Source organism: Bactrocera dorsalis, chromosome 2, assembly GCF_023373825.1.
Source record: "Bactrocera dorsalis isolate Fly_Bdor chromosome 2, ASM2337382v1, whole genome shotgun sequence".
NCBI classification, from domain to species: Eukaryota; Metazoa; Arthropoda; class Insecta; order Diptera; family Tephritidae; genus Bactrocera; species Bactrocera dorsalis.
This window is the reverse complement of record NC_064304.1, coordinates 64,790,965-64,818,776: the sequence shown is the minus strand read 5'-3', so window position 1 is coordinate 64,818,776 and position 27,812 is coordinate 64,790,965. Positions and strand designations below refer to the sequence as shown.

Below are 27,812 nucleotides of genomic sequence, written 5' to 3'. Positions count from 1 at the left end.
TGCCAAAAAAGTTGTTTCGACGCGATTTCGGGATTCGTTTGCTCGAAAGCAGCTAGCCTTAGTTGCAAAAGACTTGCACCCTTTCAATATTACCGAAGGTAAGTTCTATTCCCATTGCATTCATTGATTGACTCTTTTTTTTGTGAATTGGTAGGCAGCGGCTTCCTTGAAGCCAAGCGCTTCTCAACATAGGAGCAGAATTTGGAAGTCAGTCTTTTGATGATTTGGTTTTATCCCGTAAAGTGTTAAGCACTATCATCATGGAGAAAGAGTATGAAACGTTGAAGACTCAACTTATCATAAGTTTGAAAGACCAACAACTGACATACACGACCGACATGTGGAGTGACGACTACACGCAGCGAAATTTTATATCGCTGACTGCTCACTATGTGGATGATAGCTTCCACCGCTCTTTTAGATACTAATATAAATCAATTTTTATAATATATTTGTGTGTACATATAATGTACATTAGAGTGGGTCGATTCCGGACTTTTTTCGAAGTGCGGAAAAGTTGCCTTAGTACTTAGTACCTAATTCCAATACAACTTTTTGTTTTGAGATCGGATTGCATCTTCAACCCCAACTCCGGCCTTGAAATTTCGGAAATTCGCCTAACATCGTGAAATTGTCTACCTAGCGTCTAAAATACGCATCTCATGGCAAAATGTATAAAGCAAAAGTTATTTGTCACGTCATTTGCTACCGAAACGCTATACGTGATCATCGCCGTAGGACGAACCGTTCCCGAGATACGAGCGAAAATGCGGCGCGCCACAGCGCAAGGTTAAAATTGTTGCAGCTCTCTGCTAACCTGTATTGGTCACCCAGAATCCACCGCGTGGAGGTGGCTGCTTTTCGGGTTCCTCCCAAGCCCAACCCAACCAACCAACGGCATGCCAGGCTTGTTTTAGTCTGAATCTGTGTCAAATTTATTGATAAAATCAGATTTTGTACTAAACTTTGGCACTTGTTGCCTAGATTTCAGTGTAGAGCGTATAAAACGATCACGAGATTGGGGACCAATAACTTTAGAAGATGCCTCTGTCACCAGTTTGACGGTTCTCTCGACTGCCGACTGCCACGGTGTGAGAGGGGAATTCACTAAATTTCCATACCTCTGCAGTGTCTCCCGACAGCCCTTTTATGAGTTCTTCGTTAGAAACTGAACAAAGAACTGGTGGAACAGTCAAGGTAATAGTCTTCCAGTTAATCATATCGTAATAATTATTAGCTTTGAAATTCAGCTTTGGCACTTTATTACATCTAACCCTTTCATTTACAGTGTCAGACTCTGCTTCTCTGGCTGCCAGAAAACGGTTAAGGGCCAACTTTTTGACTTCTATCCGTTCGTCAGTCATCATACTAAGGAGAATGTTTTCTGGAAGAGCAAAGAAAGCATTCTGTTGAATGGATGAATCGACAACCTTCCGCAGTTTAGCAGGTAAGTATCTCGACCTTTGAATTGCAGCATAGAGATGGCGCGAGCCATCTTTGATTGAACTGTTAAATCTTATTGAGAACCACAAAGGTGAGTAAACTGTAAATATGTACTTGACCAAAATCTTTATTTCCTTTGTCAATAGAAATGTATAATCTCAGAATTCTATTTGTACAGGTTAGAGATTTGCACATGTTACCTGGATGCATCGACGCTAAATCTGAGGAACATTGACCGGAAATAACAGCTTCTGATATTTTATAGAGATAAGCTTGGTCTGTGCTAAGTTGGGTCGGATTAATAACCTCAGAAGGTAATTGGCAGGATGGAAAACTTTCAAATTTGACAACAGGCAACTTCTCACAATCAGGGAGCAGTTTACCTATGTCGCCAGAGAATGTATTTGGACTCTGAGACACCATCTATGTGTTCGAAAAGAGCACGAAATGGAAGTTCGTAGAAATGTAGAAGACAAACAACTCACTGTCATGGCCTACCTATTCTCTCTTCTAGATTCCGAATTATTCCACCTTTCCAACCTGTGTTCGTGTTGATGCCATCAGCACCGACAACTTCCAGATGTTCCACAACAACTGAATTGTCTTGTAAATGTTGCCATATAACTTGCGTCTCATCCTCAGCTGACCCGGAAGGAGAGGTGACGGGGCCAAAGTAATGACAACCAGGTTCCGCAATAAGAGAAATATGTTCCTCTTTGACAGTGTCGCGGTAGTACTTTTCACCTTCGCTGACTTGTGTAAGTGTATTTTCTTTGCGGCCGTCAAAATACAGCCCATATACAGGTCAATACTTTCGGTATTTTGGAGCTTAACTCCAACACTTTTTTTTGCCCGACTAATCCTGCATTTGTCAGTGACAAAGCTAGCCCGATTCTCTGTTATCAAACCTGCTTTTTTGGCATCCAGAATAGCAGTTGAAACAATCAAGGCCGCTGCTCTATCACTTACTCCAAATCTTTGGGCAGCTAAAGCAGTGTGTTCTAATACTAGTGTGTTTTGTTTGATTTTAGAGGATAGAAGAGAAAATTCATCATCAGCATCGTTTTTGGAAGAATCCGTCTGCGACGCACCTACATTGTTGTCGTCTGTATGAGAGTCTGGCTGATCTGAATGGTCACGTGTTCTCGCTGATACTTTTCTGGTAAGTGTTGATGTTGAATGACGTTTTGAAAGCTTTTCTTTACGTTCATTTTTCTTTGTAATCTTTTTTTTTTCAGGTAGATCAACACTTCCAATGCGACCAATTCTTCTGGTTCTCTGGTCCAAGAGAAATGGTTGTTCATTGATAGGAACTTTCCTTTCCTTTGGACAAGTGCAAGAAGAAAAAAGAATGCATTTACAAGCAGCGATGTCAAATAATTTTCCGGCAGGAGAGACAAAGTCGTTTGTTTTTAGAGCTCAAACCTATTGGGTTCATTAAAAACATTTGTTTAAGAGTCAGAAATTTCTTATGGTATGTGGTGAGCATTTGTACAACTCTGGTTTGTGAAACTATCGGAACAGTTGACCTTTTGAAAGTATTTTCAACCTTTTTTGCAACTATTTCTGTAACCTCTTTACTCCTAGGTTCATAGTTGTCGCCTCGGAGTCGCCCTATACGAAATCTTTCAAACTGATAACACAAAAGAACATCCTGGTAAGTAGGTAACTGGCACTCAGAGAGATTGTACGAATATATGCCAAACACAGGACATTTCTGTCTAAATTTAAATTTAGATACAGACATTTTGAGTTCTGTGTTCTGTTGAGAGAATATAAGTGATAGCACTCGGCTAAATCACCGACAAGAGTGGAGGAACTCGATGAAAAGATATTTATGTGGAGACCAGTCCGAACGTGTCGTATGGCGCAGGGAAATGAATGTAAGTGATAGAACTCGGTGAAATCACCAACAAGAGTGAAGGAACTCGATGAAAAAATATTAGTGTGGAGACCTATCCGAACGTGTCCTTTGGCGTAGGTGAATGAATGTGAGTGATAGCACTCGGCGAAATCAACGTCGAGAAGTGTGGCCGTAAGCCGATTTTCACCTTGCGCTGTGGCGCGTCGCATTTTCGCTCAAATCTCGAGACCGGTTCGTCCTACGGTCATGATCACATATACTATTTCGGTAGCAAATGACGTGACAAATAACTTTTGTTTTATACATTTTGCCATGAGATGCGTATTTCAGGCGCTAGGTAGACAATTTCACGATTTTAGGCGAATTTCCGAAATTTCAAGGCCGGAGTTGGGGTTGAAGATGCAATCCGATCTCAAAACAAAAAGTTGCATTGGTATCAGGAAGTATTAAGGCAACTTTTCAGCACTATGAGAAATCCCGAATCAAAAAAAGTCCGGAATCGACCCACCCTAATGTACATGTCCATACATACTTACTTGTGTATCTTTTACAGGCATCAGGGAGTTCTTGGACGTGAAGAAAACTGGAGAAAATATTCTCAAAAATGTTCAGGACATTTTGCAGGATTTCAACACACTTGAAACTACCGATCGAGCTGTGTTCGTTACGGAAAATTGTGCAAATGTCGTTGCGGCATTTAAAAGCTTCAAGCGCCTATCTTGTGCTTGTCACAATCTGAGCCTTGTCATGGATGACGTCATTGAGAAAAATCCTCTTGCGGAAGTGAAGCCTTTAATAGATTGCTGCAAATCATTAGTCAAATATTTTAAACATTCTCAGCTTAAGAGTAAGCTCTCAAAAACAGCAAGTTAAAACAAGCTGGACACTCTACATTTTTTATGCTCTTGCGTATATTTGATGTAAAAGAGGAAATAAAAACTCGTTTACTTAAAAAAGATGAGCTACAGTGAATTAGTAATTTAGATTTTTCATTATTTTTTTTTTTTTTCAAAATTAATTTATTTATTGTATCTGCTTTTTCTTAAAGCCTAACAATAAGTAATGAAATCTTAAATCTATTTAAAAACTATACAGACTCAAGCAAGTGATTGAGCTGTTTTGGTGTTACGTCGCTCTTTAATACGCAGGCATATCTCTTCTTTTAAGTCGTGTTTGATCGCTGGAATGTACCAAAGCATTAGCCAAAGGGTTTGGGTGATCTCGGAGTTTAGATATATATTTAATTCTGCTGTCTTCTACTTCTTTTTTTACCATAGGAATACCAAGGTCTTTATGGATATTTTCGTTACGCATGTACCATGGTGAACACGTGATTGTTCTAAGCATTTTTGATTGGAACCTTTGTATTAGATCAATATTAGTTGCACAGGTCGTACCCCACAGTTGAATGCCATACATCCAAATCGGCTTTATGACCGCATTATATAAGAGCACTTTGTTGTCTAGGCTAAGTTTGGAGTTTTTATTTAAAAGCCAATTTAAATTTGCAGCTCTAATCTTCATACATGTTATTTTACTAGATACGTGTTTTCTCCACGTGAGCCTTCTATCTAGGTGAATTCCAAGATATGTTACTTCGTTCGCTTGGGGTACTAAGATATTGTTTATTTTTACTGCCGGGCACATCTTTGGTCTTAGCGAGAATGTAATGTGCTTACACTTCTGTTCATTCACATTTTTACGCCAGTTCGCTAGCCATTCTTCGACAGAACTTAAATGCTCCGTTAATATTCTTGATGCTACAATGTGGCATTTGTTACGGCTCACTATTGCTGTATCGTCCGCAAAAGTTGAAGTTAATACATTGTTAGCTGTTGGAAGATCTGCTGTATATATGATGTATAGTGTTGGGCCTAAAACACTGCCCTGGGGAACACCAGCCCTTATCTGACGTTCATCAGATATGAAATCTCCCACTTTTACCATAAATTTTCTATTTTTTAAATAAGACTCCAAGGTTCTATACAATTCTAAAGGTAGAATTTTTTTAATCTTATATAAAAGACCTTCGTGCCACACCTTATCAAACGCCTGAGCTACATCTAGAAATATTGCGGAACAGTACTCCCTGTGCTCAAATGCTTTTCTTATCTCGTTAGTAATTCTATTGACTTGCTCTATTGTGCCATGTTTCGCACGAAATCCGAATTGATGCATTGGTATTGTGTTATTTTCGTGGAGGAAAGGAGACATCTTTGATAGTAATACTTTTTCAAATACTTTTGAAAGACAGGGTAGAAGACTGATTGGTCTGTATGAAGACAGCTGTGTTAAGTCTTTCCCAGGTTTATCTATCAAGATAATCTGCGACTTTTTCCATGAAATTGGATAGTATCCGAAACTAAGAATTGCATTGAAGAGCAAAGAGAGCACCTCTACAGCAATAATTGGTAACTCAATTAGCATTTTTGGAGAAATTTTATCATGTCCCGGCGATTTTTTTGGATTAAGTTCTTTGATGATACCAATGATTTCAGAAGGTGAATTCATAAGAGGCTCAAGCAACTCTTTAGCTGTGTTGGGTAAGATTGACAACTTAAAGTTGTTCTTTGGCAAATTGGGTTGAAATACCTTTTCTAGGTGATTTGCAAAGCAATTAGCCTTTTCCTCGTCACTTCGAGCCCAATTTCCTCCCAAGTCTCGTATAGGCATGTTGGAGTCAGTTGGTGGCTTCATGGACTTTTGGGCTTTCCAAAGGGAATTTTGCTTGTTTGAATTCGGACACAGCTTCTTTATATACATTTCGGTGTTCAATTCTTCCTCACGTTTAAGCGCGTTTTTTAATCTACGTACAGCAGATTTTAATTGAAGCTGAGTGGAAGGGGAACGATTTATCTGCCATTCACGTATTGCACGCCTTTTTACATTTACAAGCATTTCTATTTCTCTATTAGAGATTTTTCTGAAACCAAGCGGCTTATAGCTTTTGTTTGGTGTTGCTAAGACAGCTGCGCAGGTTATTATATCATTGACTTCTCTTATACTTTCGTCAATATCTCTTCCTGTATTTATTTTATACTCAATATTAATGTGGCTACTGACGTATTTTTTATATTTTAGCCAATTTGTTTTATAAGAAGTTAGACCCACTTTTGGATTAACGAATATGGGTTGTTCACATAATTTTATTAGTACCGGAGAGTGATCAGAAGATAGATCAGTACATGTATCTGCTGTTACGTGCGATTTATCTATATTTTTGATTACAGCAAAATCAATTAAATCTGGTATTTTCTTCCGATCACTAGGCCAATATGTCGGCTTACCAGGAGATATTATTTCAAGGTTATTGTGCCTATTTATAACAGTTTGATACAGCTGTCGTCCTTTCGGATTAATAAGACGTGAGCCCCAGTACGTGTGTTTTGCGTTGTAATCTCCACCTGCTAGAAATCTTTGACCTAGTGTTCCAAAAAAGTCTTTAAATTCGTTTTCTGTAATTTTAAAAGGAGGTGGACAGTATATAGCCGTAAGGTTTAAGTCACAACCCTGATTTTTTAGTGATATTGTTGTAGCTTGCAACTGTGGTGTAGCATAAGATTCTAGAGCATAGTGGTTTAAACGATTTCTAATCAACACTGCCGTGCCACCATGCGCTTTTCCATCCGGATGATTTGTAACATATAGTCTAAATCCCGGTATGTTGAAATTATTTTTATTTGTTAGATGAGTTTCTGAAATAAGCATTACATCAATATTCTTTTCAGACAGAAATCTGATAATCTCTAATTTATGTTGGTTAACACCGTTAGCATTCCATATGCAGATATTTAGTAAGCTCATTTTTTACTTAATAAATTTTGCAGCATTTGATTTTGTGATTTTATTAAATCTTGGATCATGTTTTGCATGGTAGATATAAATTGTGTCATACACTGTGTAAGATTTAAATCATAGTTTCAATACCTCCATTTGGAGGATTTTGCGGCAGTTGCATTTGCACAGTGTTGCCTTTCACCACATTTGCATAGCTTCCTTGCATATTATTATTGTTAGAAGTAATAGGATTTGTACTTTTTTCTGAGGTTGCTATAATTTCATTACGGGGCGTTTGTAACATTTGGTTACGACGTGCTTGAATGCCCTGAGACAACTTCGATTTCAAATCTTTATATACAGGGCAACCTCTGTAGTTAGCAGTGTGATTCCCTCCGCAATTGCTGCATTTTTTATTTAACTCTTCTTTTTTAAGAGTACATTTAGAAGTGGGATGTAAATCACCACATACCACACAAACACTGCGTAGAGTGCAGTATGATTTAGTATGCCCATATTCTTGGCAGTTAGTACATTGTACCGGACCGTTTCTTTTATGTGGTTCTTCCACAGTTACTCTACGATGCAGCAAATATTTCAAATTATAAATGGGATGGGTCTCATTTTTTTTAAGTTGATTCGAATTCGGCAACAATTCAATTTGAAACATTGGCTGTGGTATTTTGTTTCTATTAAATATATTTACAACTGTTTTAATTCCAAAACCACATTCTTCCAATGCTTCTTTGACTTCACTAGAGTCCACGGCGGACTCTATACCCTTGATTACAACAACTAGGCCCTTAGAGTTCTTCAGTTGATACGAATAATAATTTTTGTTTTTATTTGACAAAAATTTAACTATGTCCATAAAACTTTTTTCTTATATTGTGGTCTGAAAAATTATGTAAACTTTGCAGAACTAGCACACTTGATTCCCAAATAATAACTGAGTTTAAAACAATGACCATAAGCGCATTAGAAGTCAGGTTTCTTCCGGCAATCGCTCATTTGGTTGGGCTTTTCTTGAACTTCCTTATAAAGAGATGAATTTCCTCTCAGAAGAAAAAAGTTACGAAATAAGTTATGTAAAAAACGAAAAGTTGAGAAAAACGCTATCGACATAGAGCTTCACAAATATTTGGCCAATCCAGTAGCACGTGGCACACATATTTTAGAATTCTGGGAAAATGCAAGGGACTTAAAATACCTTTCCAAATTAGCTCGGACCATTCTGGCTATTCCAGCCAGTTCGTCTACGAGCGAAAGGATTTTTTCAACATTGGGCCATGTTTTAAATGAAAAACGCACTAGGCTAAAAAGCACAAATTTAGAAAAAATTTTATTTTTAAATAAAAATATGACTTAGTTCGTTTTTTTTTTTAATACATAACAGTATTCAATAAATGTGCACTTATATATATATAAATTGCATGTCTTTTAAATTTCCTTATATGTGTAAATAAGTTTCGTGTCGGGCTGGGCCCGGGCCTTGGTGAAAAAGTTTCGTGTTTGTTTTCGTGCTGGCCCGGACCTCAAAATACAGTCCCGCGCCCACCTCTAGTGCGGTGACATACATGTATACAAAAAAAGCTGTTTGAAAAACGGAAAACACGAAAAAAGATGAGCTACAGTGAATTAGTAATTTAGATTTTTCATTATTTTTTTTTTTTTTTCAAAATTAATTTATTTATTGTATCTGCTTTTTCTTAAAGCCTAACAATAAGTAATGAAATCTTAAATCTATTTAAAAACTATACAGACTCAAGCAAGTGATTGAGCTGTTTTGGTGTTACGTCGCTCTTTAATACGCAGGCATATCTCTTCTTTTAAGTCGTGTTTGATCGCTGGAATGTACCAAAGCATTAGCCAAAGGGTTTGGGTGATCTCGGAGTTTAGATATATATTTAATTATGCTGTCTTCTACTTCTTTTTTTACCATAGGAATACCAAGGTCTTTATGGATATTTTCGTTACGCATGTACCATGGTGAACACGTGATTGTTCTAAGCATTTTTGATTGGAACCTTTGTATTAGATCAATATTAGTTGCACAGGTCGTACCCCACAGTTGAATGCCATACATCCAAATCGGCTTTATGACCGCATTATATAAGAGCACTTTGTTGTCTAGGCTAAGTTTGGAGTTTTTATTTAAAAGCCAATTTAAATTTGCAGCTCTAATCTTCATACATGTTATTTTACTAGATACGTGTTTTCTCCACGTGAGCCTTCTATCTAGGTGAATTCCAAGATATGTTACTTCGTTCGCTTGGGGTACTAAGATATTGTTTATTTTTACTGCCGGGCACATCTTTGGTCTTAGCGAGAATGTAATGTGCTTACACTTCTGTTCATTCACATTTTTACGCCAGTTCGCTAGCCATTCTTCGACAGAACTTAAATGCTCCGTTAATATTCTTGATGCTACAATGTGGCATTTGTTACGGCTCACTATTGCTGTATCGTCCGCAAAAGTTGAAGTTAATACATTGTTAGCTGTTGGAAGATCTGCTGTATATATGATGTATAGTGTTGGGCCTAAAACACTGCCCTGGGGAACACCAGCCCTTATCTGACGTTCATCAGATATGAAATCTCCCACTTTTACCATAAATTTTCTATTTTTTAAATAAGACTCCAAGGTTCTATACAATTCTAAAGGTAGAATTTTTTTAATCTTATATAAAAGACCTTCGTGCCACACCTTATCAAACGCCTGAGCTACATCTAGAAATATTGCGGAACAGTACTCCCTGTGCTCAAATGCTTTTCTTATCTCGTTAGTAATTCTATTGACTTGCTCTATTGTGCCATGTTTCGCACGAAATCCGAATTGATGCATTGGTATTGTGTTATTTTCGTGGAGGAAAGGAGACATCTTTGATAGTAATACTTTTTCAAATACTTTTGAAAGACAGGGTAGAAGACTGATTGGTCTGTATGAAGACAGCTGTGTTAAGTCTTTCCCAGGTTTATCTATCAAGATAATCTGCGACTTTTTCCATGAAATTGGATAGTATCCGAAACTAAGAATTGCATTGAAGAGCAAAGAGAGCACCTCTACAGCAATAATTGGTAACTCAATTAGCATTTTTGGAGAAATTTTATCATGTCCCGGCGATTTTTTTGGATTAAGTTCTTTGATGATACCAATGATTTCAGAAGGTGAATTCATAAGAGGCTCAAGCAACTCTTTAGCTGTGTTGGGTAAGATTGACAACTTAAAGTTGTTCTTTGGCAAATTGGGTTGAAATACCTTTTCTAGGTGATTTGCAAAGCAATTAGCCTTTTCCTCGTCACTTCGAGCCCAATTTCCTCCCAAGTCTCGTATAGGCATGTTGGAGTCAGTTGGTGGCTTCATGGACTTTTGGGCTTTCCAAAGGGAATTTTGCTTGTTTGAATTCGGACACAGCTTCTTTATATACATTTCGGTGTTCAATTCTTCCTCACGTTTAAGCGCGTTTTTTAATCTACGTACAGCAGATTTTAATTGAAGCTGAGTGGAAGGGGAACGATTTATCTGCCATTCACGTATTGCACGCCTTTTTACATTTACAAGCATTTCTATTTCTCTATTAGAGATTTTTCTGAAACCAAGCGGCTTATAGCTTTTGTTTGGTGTTGCTAAGACAGCTGCGCAGGTTATTATATCATTGACTTCTCTTATACTTTCGTCAATATCTCTTCCTGTATTTATTTTATACTCAATATTAATGTGGCTACTGACGTATTTTTTATATTTTAGCCAATTTGTTTTATAAGAAGTTAGACCCACTTTTGGATTAACGAATATGGGTTGTTCACATAATTTTATTAGTACCGGAGAGTGATCAGAAGATAGATCAGTACATGTATCTGCTGTTACGTGCGATTTATCTATATTTTTGATTACAGCAAAATCAATTAAATCTGGTATTTTCTTCCGATCACTAGGCCAATATGTCGGCTTACCAGGAGATATTATTTCAAGGTTATTGTGCCTATTTATAACAGTTTGATACAGCTGTCGTCCTTTCGGATTAATAAGACGTGAGCCCCAGTACGTGTGTTTTGCGTTGTAATCTCCACCTGCTAGAAATCTTTGACCTAGTGTTCCAAAAAAGTCTTTAAATTCGTTTTCTGTAATTTTAAAAGGAGGTGGACAGTATATAGCCGTAAGGTTTAAGTCACAACCCTGATTTTTTAGTGATATTGTTGTAGCTTGCAACTGTGGTGTAGCATAAGATTCTAGAGCATAGTGGTTTAAACGATTTCTAATCAACACTGCCGTGCCACCATGCGCTTTTCCATCCGGATGATTTGTAACATATAGTCTAAATCCCGGTATGTTGAAATTATTTTTATTTGTTAGATGAGTTTCTGAAATAAGCATTACATCAATATTCTTTTCAGACAGAAATCTGATAATCTCTAATTTATGTTGGTTAACACCGTTAGCATTCCATATGCAGATATTTAGTAAGCTCATTTTTTACTTAATAAATTTTGCAGCATTTGATTTTGTGATTTTATTAAATCTTGGATCATGTTTTGCATGGTAGACATAAATTGTGTCATACACTGTGTAAGATTTAAATCATAGTTTCAATACCTCCATTTGGAGGATTTTGCGGCAGTTGCATTTGCACAGTGTTGCCTTTCACCACATTTGCATAGCTTCCTTGCATATTATTATTGTTAGAAGTAATAGGATTTGTACTTTTTTCTGAGGTTGCTATAATTTCATTACGGGGCGTTTGTAACATTTGGTTACGACGTGCTTGAATGCCCTGAGACAACTTCGATTTCAAATCTTTATATACAGGGCAACCTCTGTAGTTAGCAGTGTGATTCCCTCCGCAATTGCTGCATTTTTTATTTAACTCTTCTTTTTTAAGAGTACATTTAGAAGTGGGATGTAAATCACCACATACCACACAAACACTGCGTAGAGTGCAGTATGATTTAGTATGCCCATATTCTTGGCAGTTAGTACATTGTACCGGACCGTTTCTTTTATGTGGTTCTTCCACAGTTACTCTACGATGCAGCAAATATTTCAAATTATAAATGGGATGGGTCTCATTTTTTTTAAGTTGATTCGAATTCGGCAACAATTCAATTTGAAACATTGGCTGTGGTATTTTGTTTCTATTAAATATATTTACAACTGTTTTAATTCCAAAACCACATTCTTCCAATGCTTCTTTGACTTCACTAGAGTCCACGGCGGACTCTATACCCTTGATTACAACAACTAGGCCCTTAGAGTTCTTCAGTTGATACGAATAATAATTTTTGTTTTTATTTGACAAAAATTTAACTATGTCCATAAAACTTTTTTCTTATATTGTGGTCTGAAAAATTATGTAAACTTTGCAGAACTAGCACACTTGATTCCCAAATAATAACTGAGTTTAAAACAATGACCATAAGCGCATTAGAAGTCAGGTTTCTTCCGGCAATCGCTCATTTGGTTGGGCTTTTCTTGAACTTCCTTATAAAGAGATGAATTTCCTCTCAGAAGAAAAAAGTTACGAAATAAGTTATGTAAAAAACGAAAAGTTGAGAAAAACGCTATCGACATAGAGCTTCACAAATATTTGGCCAATCCAGTAGCACGTGGCACACATATTTTAGAATTCTGGGAAAATGCAAGGGACTTAAAATACCTTTCCAAATTAGCTCGGACCATTCTGGCTATTCCAGCCAGTTCGTCTACGAGCGAAAGGATTTTTTCAACATTGGGCCATGTTTTAAATGAAAAACGCACTAGGCTAAAAAGCACAAATTTAGAAAAAATTTTATTTTTAAATAAAAATATGACTTAGTTCGTTTTTTTTTTTAATACATAACAGTATTCAATAAATGTGCACTTATATATATATAAATTGCATGTCTTTTAAATTTCCTTATATGTGTAAATAAGTTTCGTGTCGGGCTGGGCCCGGGCCTTGGTGAAAAAGTTTCGTGTTTGTTTTCGTGCTGGCCCGGACCTCAAAATACAGTCCCGCGCCCACCTCTAGTGCGGTGACATACATGTATACAAAAAAAGCTGTTTGAAAAACGGAAAACACGAAAAAAGATGAGCTACAGTGAATTAGTAATTTAGATTTTTCATTATTTTTTTTTTTTTTTCAAAATTAATTTATTTATTGTATCTGCTTTTTCTTAAAGCCTAACAATAAGTAATGAAATCTTAAATCTATTTAAAAACTATACAGACTCAAGCAAGTGATTGAGCTGTTTTGGTGTTACGTCGCTCTTTAATACGCAGGCATATCTCTTCTTTTAAGTCGTGTTTGATCGCTGGAATGTACCAAAGCATTAGCCAAAGGGTTTGGGTGATCTCGGAGTTTAGATATATATTTAATTATGCTGTCTTCTACTTCTTTTTTTACCATAGGAATACCAAGGTCTTTATGGATATTTTCGTTACGCATGTACCATGGTGAACACGTGATTGTTCTAAGCATTTTTGATTGGAACCTTTGTATTAGATCAATATTAGTTGCACAGGTCGTACCCCACAGTTGAATGCCATACATCCAAATCGGCTTTATGACCGCATTATATAAGAGCACTTTGTTGTCTAGGCTAAGTTTGGAGTTTTTATTTAAAAGCCAATTTAAATTTGCAGCTCTAATCTTCATACATGTTATTTTACTAGATACGTGTTTTCTCCACGTGAGCCTTCTATCTAGGTGAATTCCAAGATATGTTACTTCGTTCGCTTGGGGTACTAAGATATTGTTTATTTTTACTGCCGGGCACATCTTTGGTCTTAGCGAGAATGTAATGTGCTTACACTTCTGTTCATTCACATTTTTACGCCAGTTCGCTAGCCATTCTTCGACAGAACTTAAATGCTCCGTTAATATTCTTGATGCTACAATGTGGCATTTGTTACGGCTCACTATTGCTGTATCGTCCGCAAAAGTTGAAGTTAATACATTGTTAGCTGTTGGAAGATCTGCTGTATATATGATGTATAGTGTTGGGCCTAAAACACTGCCCTGGGGAACACCAGCCCTTATCTGACGTTCATCAGATATGAAATCTCCCACTTTTACCATAAATTTTCTATTTTTTAAATAAGACTCCAAGGTTCTATACAATTCTAAAGGTAGAATTTTTTTAATCTTATATAAAAGACCTTCGTGCCACACCTTATCAAACGCCTGAGCTACATCTAGAAATATTGCGGAACAGTACTCCCTGTGCTCAAATGCTTTTCTTATCTCGTTAGTAATTCTATTGACTTGCTCTATTGTGCCATGTTTCGCACGAAATCCGAATTGATGCATTGGTATTGTGTTATTTTCGTGGAGGAAAGGAGACATCTTTGATAGTAATACTTTTTCAAATACTTTTGAAAGACAGGGTAGAAGACTGATTGGTCTGTATGAAGACAGCTGTGTTAAGTCTTTCCCAGGTTTATCTATCAAGATAATCTGCGACTTTTTCCATGAAATTGGATAGTATCCGAAACTAAGAATTGCATTGAAGAGCAAAGAGAGCACCTCTACAGCAATAATTGGTAACTCAATTAGCATTTTTGGAGAAATTTTATCATGTCCCGGCGATTTTTTTGGATTAAGTTCTTTGATGATACCAATGATTTCAGAAGGTGAATTCATAAGAGGCTCAAGCAACTCTTTAGCTGTGTTGGGTAAGATTGACAACTTAAAGTTGTTCTTTGGCAAATTGGGTTGAAATACCTTTTCTAGGTGATTTGCAAAGCAATTAGCCTTTTCCTCGTCACTTCGAGCCCAATTTCCTCCCAAGTCTCGTATAGGCATGTTGGAGTCAGTTGGTGGCTTCATGGACTTTTGGGCTTTCCAAAGGGAATTTTGCTTGTTTGAATTCGGACACAGCTTCTTTATATACATTTCGGTGTTCAATTCTTCCTCACGTTTAAGCGCGTTTTTTAATCTACGTACAGCAGATTTTAATTGAAGCTGAGTGGAAGGGGAACGATTTATCTGCCATTCACGTATTGCACGCCTTTTTACATTTACAAGCATTTCTATTTCTCTATTAGAGATTTTTCTGAAACCAAGCGGCTTATAGCTTTTGTTTGGTGTTGCTAAGACAGCTGCGCAGGTTATTATATCATTGACTTCTCTTATACTTTCGTCAATATCTCTTCCTGTATTTATTTTATACTCAATATTAATGTGGCTACTGACGTATTTTTTATATTTTAGCCAATTTGTTTTATAAGAAGTTAGACCCACTTTTGGATTAACGAATATGGGTTGTTCACATAATTTTATTAGTACCGGAGAGTGATCAGAAGATAGATCAGTACATGTATCTGCTGTTACGTGCGATTTATCTATATTTTTGATTACAGCAAAATCAATTAAATCTGGTATTTTCTTCCGATCACTAGGCCAATATGTCGGCTTACCAGGAGATATTATTTCAAGGTTATTGTGCCTATTTATAACAGTTTGATACAGCTGTCGTCCTTTCGGATTAATAAGACGTGAGCCCCAGTACGTGTGTTTTGCGTTGTAATCTCCACCTGCTAGAAATCTTTGACCTAGTGTTCCAAAAAAGTCTTTAAATTCGTTTTCTGTAATTTTAAAAGGAGGTGGACAGTATATAGCCGTAAGGTTTAAGTCACAACCCTGATTTTTTAGTGATATTGTTGTAGCTTGCAACTGTGGTGTAGCATAAGATTCTAGAGCATAGTGGTTTAAACGATTTCTAATCAACACTGCCGTGCCACCATGCGCTTTTCCATCCGGATGATTTGTAACATATAGTCTAAATCCCGGTATGTTGAAATTATTTTTATTTGTTAGATGAGTTTCTGAAATAAGCATTACATCAATATTCTTTTCAGACAGAAATCTGATAATCTCTAATTTATGTTGGTTAACACCGTTAGCATTCCATATGCAGATATTTAGTAAGCTCATTTTTTACTTAATAAATTTTGCAGCATTTGATTTTGTGATTTTATTAAATCTTGGATCATGTTTTGCATGGTAGACATAAATTGTGTCATACACTGTGTAAGATTTAAATCATAGTTTCAATACCTCCATTTGGAGGATTTTGCGGCAGTTGCATTTGCACAGTGTTGCCTTTCACCACATTTGCATAGCTTCCTTGCATATTATTATTGTTAGAAGTAATAGGATTTGTACTTTTTTCTGAGGTTGCTATAATTTCATTACGGGGCGTTTGTAACATTTGGTTACGACGTGCTTGAATGCCCTGAGACAACTTCGATTTCAAATCTTTATATACAGGGCAACCTCTGTAGTTAGCAGTGTGATTCCCTCCGCAATTGCTGCATTTTTTATTTAACTCTTCTTTTTTAAGAGTACATTTAGAAGTGGGATGTAAATCACCACATACCACACAAACACTGCGTAGAGTGCAGTATGATTTAGTATGCCCATATTCTTGGCAGTTAGTACATTGTACCGGACCGTTTCTTTTATGTGGTTCTTCCACAGTTACTCTACGATGCAGCAAATATTTCAAATTATAAATGGGATGGGTCTCATTTTTTTTAAGTTGATTCGAATTCGGCAACAATTCAATTTGAAACATTGGCTGTGGTATTTTGTTTCTATTAAATATATTTACAACTGTTTTAATTCCAAAACCACATTCTTCCAATGCTTCTTTGACTTCACTAGAGTCCACGGCGGACTCTATACCCTTGATTACAACAACTAGGCCCTTAGAGTTCTTCAGTTGATACGAATAATAATTTTTGTTTTTATTTGACAAAAATTTAACTATGTCCATAAAACTTTTTTCTTATATTGTGGTCTGAAAAATTATGTAAACTTTGCAGAACTAGCACACTTGATTCCCAAATAATAACTGAGTTTAAAACAATGACCATAAGCGCATTAGAAGTCAGGTTTCTTCCGGCAATCGCTCATTTGGTTGGGCTTTTCTTGAACTTCCTTATAAAGAGATGAATTTCCTCTCAGAAGAAAAAAGTTACGAAATAAGTTATGTAAAAAACGAAAAGTTGAGAAAAACGCTATCGACATAGAGCTTCACAAATATTTGGCCAATCCAGTAGCACGTGGCACACATATTTTAGAATTCTGGGAAAATGCAAGGGACTTAAAATACCTTTCCAAATTAGCTCGGACCATTCTGGCTATTCCAGCCAGTTCGTCTACGAGCGAAAGGATTTTTTCAACATTGGGCCATGTTTTAAATGAAAAACGCACTAGGCTAAAAAGCACAAATTTAGAAAAAATTTTATTTTTAAATAAAAATATGACTTAGTTCGTTTTTTTTTTAATACATAACAGTATTCAATAAATGTGCACTTATATATATATAAATTGCATGTCTTTTAAATTTCCTTATATGTGTAAATAAGTTTCGTGTCGGGCTGGGCCCGGGCCTTGGTGAAAAAGTTTCGTGTTTGTTTTCGTGCTGGCCCGGACCTCAAAATACAGTCCCGCGCCCACCTCTAGTGCGGTGACATACATGTATACAAAAAAAGCTGTTTGAAAAACGGAAAACACGAAAAAAGATGAGCTACAGTGAATTAGTAATTTAGATTTTTCATTATTTTTTTTTTTTTTTCAAAATTAATTTATTTATTGTATCTGCTTTTTCTTAAAGCCTAACAATAAGTAATGAAATCTTAAATCTATTTAAAAACTATACAGACTCAAGCAAGTGATTGAGCTGTTTTGGTGTTACGTCGCTCTTTAATACGCAGGCATATCTCTTCTTTTAAGTCGTGTTTGATCGCTGGAATGTACCAAAGCATTAGCCAAAGGGTTTGGGTGATCTCGGAGTTTAGATATATATTTAATTCTGCTGTCTTCTACTTCTTTTTTTACCATAGGAATACCAAGGTCTTTATGGATATTTTCGTTACGCATGTACCATGGTGAACACGTGATTGTTCTAAGCATTTTTGATTGGAACCTTTGTATTAGATCAATATTAGTTGCACAGGTCGTACCCCACAGTTGAATGCCATACATCCAAATCGGCTTTATGACCGCATTATATAAGAGCACTTTGTTGTCTAGGCTAAGTTTGGAGTTTTTATTTAAAAGCCAATTTAAATTTGCAGCTCTAATCTTCATACATGTTATTTTACTAGATACGTGTTTTCTCCACGTGAGCCTTCTATCTAGGTGAATTCCAAGATATGTTACTTCGTTCGCTTGGGGTACTAAGATATTGTTTATTTTTACTGCCGGGCACATCTTTGGTCTTAGCGAGAATGTAATGTGCTTACACTTCTGTTCATTCACATTTTTACGCCAGTTCGCTAGCCATTCTTCGACAGAACTTAAATGCTCCGTTAATATTCTTGATGCTACAATGTGGCATTTGTTACGGCTCACTATTGCTGTATCGTCCGCAAAAGTTGAAGTTAATACATTGTTAGCTGTTGGAAGATCTGCTGTATATATGATGTATAGTGTTGGGCCTAAAACACTGCCCTGGGGAACACCAGCCCTTATCTGACGTTCATCAGATATGAAATCTCCCACTTTTACCATAAATTTTCTATTTTTTAAATAAGACTCCAAGGTTCTATACAATTCTAAAGGTAGAATTTTTTTAATCTTATATAAAAGACCTTCGTGCCACACCTTATCAAACGCCTGAGCTACATCTAGAAATATTGCGGAACAGTACTCCCTGTGCTCAAATGCTTTTCTTATCTCGTTAGTAATTCTATTGACTTGCTCTATTGTGCCATGTTTCGCACGAAATCCGAATTGATGCATTGGTATTGTGTTATTTTCGTGGAGGAAAGGAGACATCTTTGATAGTAATACTTTTTCAAATACTTTTGAAAGACAGGGTAGAAGACTGATTGGTCTGTATGAAGACAGCTGTGTTAAGTCTTTCCCAGGTTTATCTATCAAGATAATCTGCGACTTTTTCCATGAAATTGGATAGTATCCGAAACTAAGAATTGCATTGAAGAGCAAAGAGAGCACCTCTACAGCAATAATTGGTAACTCAATTAGCATTTTTGGAGAAATTTTATCATGTCCCGGCGATTTTTTTGGATTAAGTTCTTTGATGATACCAATGATTTCAGAAGGTGAATTCATAAGAGGCTCAAGCAACTCTTTAGCTGTGTTGGGTAAGATTGACAACTTAAAGTTGTTCTTTGGCAAATTGGGTTGAAATACCTTTTCTAGGTGATTTGCAAAGCAATTAGCCTTTTCCTCGTCACTTCGAGCCCAATTTCCTCCCAAGTCTCGTATAGGCATGTTGGAGTCAGTTGGTGGCTTCATGGACTTTTGGGCTTTCCAAAGGGAATTTTGCTTGTTTGAATTCGGACACAGCTTCTTTATATACATTTCGGTGTTCAATTCTTCCTCACGTTTAAGCGCGTTTTTTAATCTACGTACAGCAGATTTTAATTGAAGCTGAGTGGAAGGGGAACGATTTATCTGCCATTCACGTATTGCACGCCTTTTTACATTTACAAGCATTTCTATTTCTCTATTAGAGATTTTTCTGAAACCAAGCGGCTTATAGCTTTTGTTTGGTGTTGCTAAGACAGCTGCGCAGGTTATTATATCATTGACTTCTCTTATACTTTCGTCAATATCTCTTCCTGTATTTATTTTATACTCAATATTAATGTGGCTACTGACGTATTTTTTATATTTTAGCCAATTTGTTTTATAAGAAGTTAGACCCACTTTTGGATTAACGAATATGGGTTGTTCACATAATTTTATTAGTACCGGAGAGTGATCAGAAGATAGATCAGTACATGTATCTGCTGTTACGTGCGATTTATCTATATTTTTGATTACAGCAAAATCAATTAAATCTGGTATTTTCTTCCGATCACTAGGCCAATATGTCGGCTTACCAGGAGATATTATTTCAAGGTTATTGTGCCTATTTATAACAGTTTGATACAGCTGTCGTCCTTTCGGATTAATAAGACGTGAGCCCCAGTACGTGTGTTTTGCGTTGTAATCTCCACCTGCTAGAAATCTTTGACCTAGTGTTCCAAAAAAGTCTTTAAATTCGTTTTCTGTAATTTTAAAAGGAGGTGGACAGTATATAGCCGTAAGGTTTAAGTCACAACCCTGATTTTTTAGTGATATTGTTGTAGCTTGCAACTGTGGTGTAGCATAAGATTCTAGAGCATAGTGGTTTAAACGATTTCTAATCAACACTGCCGTGCCACCATGCGCTTTTCCATCCGGATGATTTGTAACATATAGTCTAAATCCCGGTATGTTGAAATTATTTTTATTTGTTAGATGAGTTTCTGAAATAAGCATTACATCAATATTCTTTTCAGACAGAAATCTGATAATCTCTAATTTATGTTGGTTAACACCGTTAGCATTCCATATGCAGATATTTAGTAAGCTCATTTTTTACTTAATAAATTTTGCAGCATTTGATTTTGTGATTTTATTAAATCTTGGATCATGTTTTGCATGGTAGACATAAATTGTGTCATACACTGTGTAAGATTTATAATCATAGTTTCAATACCTCCATTTGGAGGATTTTGCGGCAGTTGCATTTGCACAGTGTTGCCTTTCACCACATTTGCATAGCTTCCTTGCATATTATTATTGTTAGAAGTAATAGGATTTGTACTTTTTTCTGAGGTTGCTATAATTTCATTACGGGGCGTTTGTAACATTTGGTTACGACGTGCTTGAATGCCCTGAGACAACTTCGATTTCAAATCTTTATATACAGGGCAACCTCTGTAGTTAGCAGTGTGATTCCCTCCGCAATTGCTGCATTTTTTATTTAACTCTTCTTTTTTAAGAGTACATTTAGAAGTGGGATGTAAATCACCACATACCACACAAACACTGCGTAGAGTGCAGTATGATTTAGTATGCCCATATTCTTGGCAGTTAGTACATTGTACCGGACCGTTTCTTTTATGTGGTTCTTCCACAGTTACTCTACGATGCAGCAAATATTTCAAATTATAAATGGGATGGGTCTCATTTTTTTTAAGTTGATTCGAATTCGGCAACAATTCAATTTGAAACATTGGCTGTGGTATTTTGTTTCTATTAAATATATTTACAACTGTTTTAATTCCAAAACCACATTCTTCCAATGCTTCTTTGACTTCACTAGAGTCCACGGCGGACTCTATACCCTTGATTACAACAACTAGGCCCTTAGAGTTCTTCAGTTGATACGAATAATAATTTTTGTTTTTATTTGACAAAAATTTAACTATGTCCATAAAACTTTTTTCTTATATTGTGGTCAGAAAAATTATGTAAACTTTGCAGAACTAGCACACTTGATTCCCAAATAATAACTGAGTTTAAAACAATGACCATAAGCGCATTAGAAGTCAGGTTTCTTCCGGCAATCGCTCATTTGGTTGGGCTTTTCTTGAACTTCCTTATAAAGAGATGAATTTCCTCTCAGAAGAAAAAAGTTACGAAATAAGTTATGTAAAAAACGAAAAGTTGAGAAAAACGCTATCGACATAGAGCTTCACAAATATTTGGCCAATCCAGTAGCACGTGGCACACATATTTTAGAATTCTGGGAAAATGCAAGGGACTTAAAATACCTTTCCAAATTAGCTCGGACCATTCTGGCTATTCCAGCCAGTTCGTCTACGAGCGAAAGGATTTTTTCAACATTGGGCCATGTTTTAAATGAAAAACGCACTAGGCTAAAAAGCACAAATTTAGAAAAAATTTTATTTTTAAATAAAAATATGACTTAGTTCGTTTTTTTTTTAATACATAACAGTATTCAATAAATGTGCACTTATATATATATAAATTGCATGTCTTTTAAATTTCCTTATATGTGTAAATAAGTTTCGTGTCGGGCTGGGCCCGGGCCTTGGTGAAAAAGTTTCGTGTTTGTTTTCGTGCTGGCCCGGACCTCAAAATACAGTCCCGCGCCCACCTCTAGTGCGGTGACATACATGTATACAAAAAAAGCTGTTTGAAAAACGGAAAACACGAAAAAAGATGAGCTACAGTGAATTAGTAATTTAGATTTTTCATTATTTTTTTTTTTTTTTCAAAATTAATTTATTTATTGTATCTGCTTTTTCTTAAAGCCTAACAATAAGTAATGAAATCTTAAATCTATTTAAAAACTATACAGACTCAAGCAAGTGATTGAGCTGTTTTGGTGTTACGTCGCTCTTTAATACGCAGGCATATCTCTTCTTTTAAGTCGTGTTTGATCGCTGGAATGTACCAAAGCATTAGCCAAAGGGTTTGGGTGATCTCGGAGTTTAGATATATATTTAATTCTGCTGTCTTCTACTTCTTTTTTTACCATAGGAATACCAAGGTCTTTATGGATATTTTCGTTACGCATGTACCATGGTGAACACGTGATTGTTCTAAGCATTTTTGATTGGAACCTTTGTATTAGATCAATATTAGTTGCACAGGTCGTACCCCACAGTTGAATGCCATACATCCAAATCGGCTTTATGACCGCATTATATAAGAGCACTTTGTTGTCTAGGCTAAGTTTGGAGTTTTTATTTAAAAGCCAATTTAAATTTGCAGCTCTAATCTTCATACATGTTATTTTACTAGATACGTGTTTTCTCCACGTGAGCCTTCTATCTAGGTGAATTCCAAGATATGTTACTTCGTTCGCTTGGGGTACTAAGATATTGTTTATTTTTACTGCCGGGCACATCTTTGGTCTTAGCGAGAATGTAATGTGCTTACACTTCTGTTCATTCACATTTTTACGCCAGTTCGCTAGCCATTCTTCGACAGAACTTAAATGCTCCGTTAATATTCTTGATGCTACAATGTGGCATTTGTTACGGCTCACTATTGCTGTATCGTCCGCAAAAGTTGAAGTTAATACATTGTTAGCTGTTGGAAGATCTGCTGTATATATGATGTATAGTGTTGGGCCTAAAACACTGCCCTGGAGAACACCAGCCCTTATCTGACGTTCATCAGATATGAAATCTCCCACTTTTACCATAAATTTTCTATTTTTTAAATAAGACTCCAAGGTTCTATACAATTCTAAAGGTAGAATTTTTTTAATCTTATATAAAAGACCTTCGTGCCACACCTTATCAAACGCCTGAGCTACATCTAGAAATATTGCGGAACAGTACTCCCTGTGCTCAAATGCTTTTCTTATCTCGTTAGTAATTCTATTGACTTGCTCTATTGTGCCATGTTTCGCACGAAATCCGAATTGATGCATTGGTATTGTGTTATTTTCGTGGAGGAAAGGAGACATCTTTGATAGTAATACTTTTTCAAATACTTTTGAAAGACAGGGTAGAAGACTGATTGGTCTGTATGAAGACAGCTGTGTTAAGTCTTTCCCAGGTTTATCTATCAAGATAATCTGCGACTTTTTCCATGAAATTGGATAGTATCCGAAACTAAGAATTGCATTGAAGAGCAAAGAGAGCACCTCTACAGCAATAATTGGTAACTCAATTAGCATTTTTGGAGAAATTTTATCATGTCCCGGCGATTTTTTTGGATTAAGTTCTTTGATGATACCAATGATTTCAGAAGGTGAATTCATAAGAGGCTCAAGCAACTCTTTAGCTGTGTTGGGTAAGATTGACAACTTAAAGTTGTTCTTTGGCAAATTGGGTTGAAATACCTTTTCTAGGTGATTTGCAAAGCAATTAGCCTTTTCCTCGTCACTTCGAGCCCAATTTCCTCCCAAGTCTCGTATAGGCATGTTGGAGTCAGTTGGTGGCTTCATGGACTTTTGGGCTTTCCAAAGGGAATTTTGCTTGTTTGAATTCGGACACAGCTTCTTTATATACATTTCGGTGTTCAATTCTTCCTCACGTTTAAGCGCGTTTTTTAATCTACGTACAGCAGATTTTAATTGAAGCTGAGTGGAAGGGGAACGATTTATCTGCCATTCACGTATTGCACGCCTTTTTACATTTACAAGCATTTCTATTTCTCTATTAGAGATTTTTCTGAAACCAAGCGGCTTATAGCTTTTGTTTGGTGTTGCTAAGACAGCTGCGCAGGTTATTATATCATTGACTTCTCTTATACTTTCGTCAATATCTCTTCCTGTATTTATTTTATACTCAATATTAATGTGGCTACTGACGTATTTTTTATATTTTAGCCAATTTGTTTTATAAGAAGTTAGACCCACTTTTGGATTAACGAATATGGGTTGTTCACATAATTTTATTAGTACCGGAGAGTGATCAGAAGATAGATCAGTACATGTATCTGCTGTTACGTGCGATTTATCTATATTTTTGATTACAGCAAAATCAATTAAATCTGGTATTTTCTTCCGATCACTAGGCCAATATGTCGGCTTACCAGGAGATATTATTTCAAGGTTATTGTGCCTATTTATAACAGTTTGATACAGCTGTCGTCCTTTCGGATTAATAAGACGTGAGCCCCAGTACGTGTGTTTTGCGTTGTAATCTCCACCTGCTAGAAATCTTTGACCTAGTGTTCCAAAAAAGTCTTTAAATTCGTTTTCTGTAATTTTAAAAGGAGGTGGACAGTATATAGCCGTAAGGTTTAAGTCACAACCCTGATTTTTTAGTGATATTGTTGTAGCTTGCAACTGTGGTGTAGCATAAGATTCTAGAGCATAGTGGTTTAAACGATTTCTAATCAACACTGCCGTGCCACCATGCGCTTTTCCATCCGGATGATTTGTAACATATAGTCTAAATCCCGGTATGTTGAAATTATTTTTATTTGTTAGATGAGTTTCTGAAATAAGCATTACATCAATATTCTTTTCAGACAGAAATCTGATAATCTCTAATTTATGTTGGTTAACACCGTTAGCATTCCATATGCAGATATTTAGTAAGCTCATTTTTTACTTAATAAATTTTGCAGCATTTGATTTTGTGATTTTATTAAATCTTGGATCATGTTTTGCATGGTAGACATAAATTGTGTCATACACTGTGTAAGATTTATAATCATAGTTTCAATACCTCCATTTGGAGGATTTTGCGGCAGTTGCATTTGCACAGTGTTGCCTTTCACCACATTTGCATAGCTTCCTTGCATATTATTATTGTTAGAAGTAATAGGATTTGTACTTTTTTCTGAGGTTGCTATAATTTCATTACGGGGCGTTTGTAACATTTGGTTACGACGTGCTTGAATGCCCTGAGACAACTTCGATTTCAAATCTTTATATACAGGGCAACCTCTGTAGTTAGCAGTGTGATTCCCTCCGCAATTGCTGCATTTTTTATTTAACTCTTCTTTTTTAAGAGTACATTTAGAAGTGGGATGTAAATCACCACATACCACACAAACACTGCGTAGAGTGCAGTATGATTTAGTATGCCCATATTCTTGGCAGTTAGTACATTGTACCGGACCGTTTCTTTTATGTGGTTCTTCCACAGTTACTCTACGATGCAGCAAATATTTCAAATTATAAATGGGATGGGTCTCATTTTTTTTAAGTTGATTCGAATTCGGCAACAATTCAATTTGAAACATTGGCTGTGGTATTTTGTTTCTATTAAATATATTTACAACTGTTTTAATTCCAAAACCACATTCTTCCAATGCTTCTTTGACTTCACTAGAGTCCACGGCGGACTCTATACCCTTGATTACAACAACTAGGCCCTTAGAGTTCTTCAGTTGATACGAATAATAATTTTTGTTTTTATTTGACAAAAATTTAACTATGTCCATAAAACTTTTTTCTTATATTGTGGTCTGAAAAATTATGTAAACTTTGCAGAACTAGCACACTTGATTCCCAAATAATAACTGAGTTTAAAACAATGACCATAAGCGCATTAGAAGTCAGGTTTCTTCCGGCAATCGCTCATTTGGTTGGGCTTTTCTTGAACTTCCTTATAAAGAGATGAATTTCCTCTCAGAAGAAAAAAGTTACGAAATAAGTTATGTAAAAAACGAAAAGTTGAGAAAAACGCTATCGACATAGAGCTTCACAAATATTTGGCCAATCCAGTAGCACGTGGCACACATATTTTAGAATTCTGGGAAAATGCAAGGGACTTAAAATACCTTTCCAAATTAGCTCGGACCATTCTGGCTATTCCAGCCAGTTCGTCTACGAGCGAAAGGATTTTTTCAACATTGGGCCATGTTTTAAATGAAAAACGCACTAGGCTAAAAAGCACAAATTTAGAAAAAATTTTATTTTTAAATAAAAATATGACTTAGTTCGTTTTTTTTTTTAATACATAACAGTATTCAATAAATGTGCACTTATATATATATAAATTGCATGTCTTTTAAATTTCCTTATATGTGTAAATAAGTTTCGTGTCGGGCTGGGCCCGGGCCTTGGTGAAAAAGTTTCGTGTTTGTTTTCGTGCTGGCCCGGACCTCAAAATACAGTCCCGCGCCCACCTCTAGTGCGGTGACATACATGTATACAAAAAAAGCTGTTTGAAAAACGGAAAACACGAAACGGTTCCGTTTTGTTGTACCAAAATCAAAAAAACTGATATTAAAAAAAAAGTTTTAAATCGTGTGCAGTTATCAAAAAAGGAAAAAAAAACACATACAATACATACTAAATAAATACTGTGCTGCAAAAACCAAAATAAAAAGAAAAAAAAAATACCAAAAACCGAGCGCGAAGCTTAACAAACATATATGTACGTACATAAATACAATCTAATTTCACTGTGAAAACGAGAAAAAAAAACAAAAAAGCCAACCAACAAAGGAAAATCAACAAGTATGGAGCAAACAACAAAATGGACATGAAACGGAGAGGAAACGAATTGAACGCAGTGACATAAGCAAATAAAGTCCTCGAAGACCCTTGAAGCGGCACAAAGTAAGTATATCGACTCCATCTATTCTCTTAAAATTTTTACTTATTTGCACATATGTATATATGTATGTATGTTGAAAGTTACAGTTCATCTTTCTAAAAACTGTATACAAACCTGTTTATTTTTAATAGAACGGTTGCTACCAAACTGTTTGAACTTACAGTTAATTTTCGGGAAACCAAAAACAGTTTGGCGCACTATATACATATGTATGTACATCCAAATATATGTATGAACAGTATATAATATAATACGGAATTATATAAATATTAGCATATACATATGTATGTACCAATCTGAAAAACAGCCTAGTTATGCTTACACTTGTGCATTCAAACACACAAATTTTATAAAAATAAAAGAAAAATAAATTTCATGTATTCACTTGACAATATCTTCCGGCAATACCCCTTATACTCAAAACAATATAAGCAGGATTGTGCAAAAAGTAAGCTAGGGCAATTTTGAAAATTAAAACAGAAACGAAAAAGAAAAAAACCAAACATACATACATATATGCACAATAGTCACCACATATGTACATATGTACATACCTACTTTACACAACGAACCAAAGGGTGAAGCAAAATTAATGTAACATACATACATACATATGTATGTATAAACACCGTGTAATCACCTGAAACAAAAAAAAATTGATATGCGTTTTAAAAGTGATGTATTTCTCGAGGTAATCAGAAAGAGTTTTTTTGAGCACTTGGAAAAAAAATCGCGGTTCATTTGTTAATAAGCAATAGAAAAAAATGGAAAACAACTCTTTCTAATTTAAAACGCACATCAATTTTTACGTTTCAGATGATCCGGTAACATGCTTGTTTATTAATATTTTTCATTGAAATTTTTTTCTAATTCAAAAGTTGTACAGTAATATGCCATTAAATTTAATAAAATTATATTACTTATGTCGCCGCAAAAAAAAAATATGTATCCTTTTTTTTT

General features: G+C 35.8%; 2 protein-coding genes across 15 annotated transcripts in view; both read left to right on the top strand.

Moving 5' to 3' along the window:
- Positions 1-27,812, top strand: part of LOC105233125 (endothelin-converting enzyme 2) — a 789,700-nt gene that overhangs the window by 414,616 nt on the left and 347,272 nt on the right. The window lies entirely within an intron of this gene.
- Positions 1-27,812, top strand: part of LOC125776616 (uncharacterized) — a 468,092-nt gene that overhangs the window by 288,530 nt on the left and 151,750 nt on the right. The gene's annotated exons all lie outside the window — the stretch shown is intronic.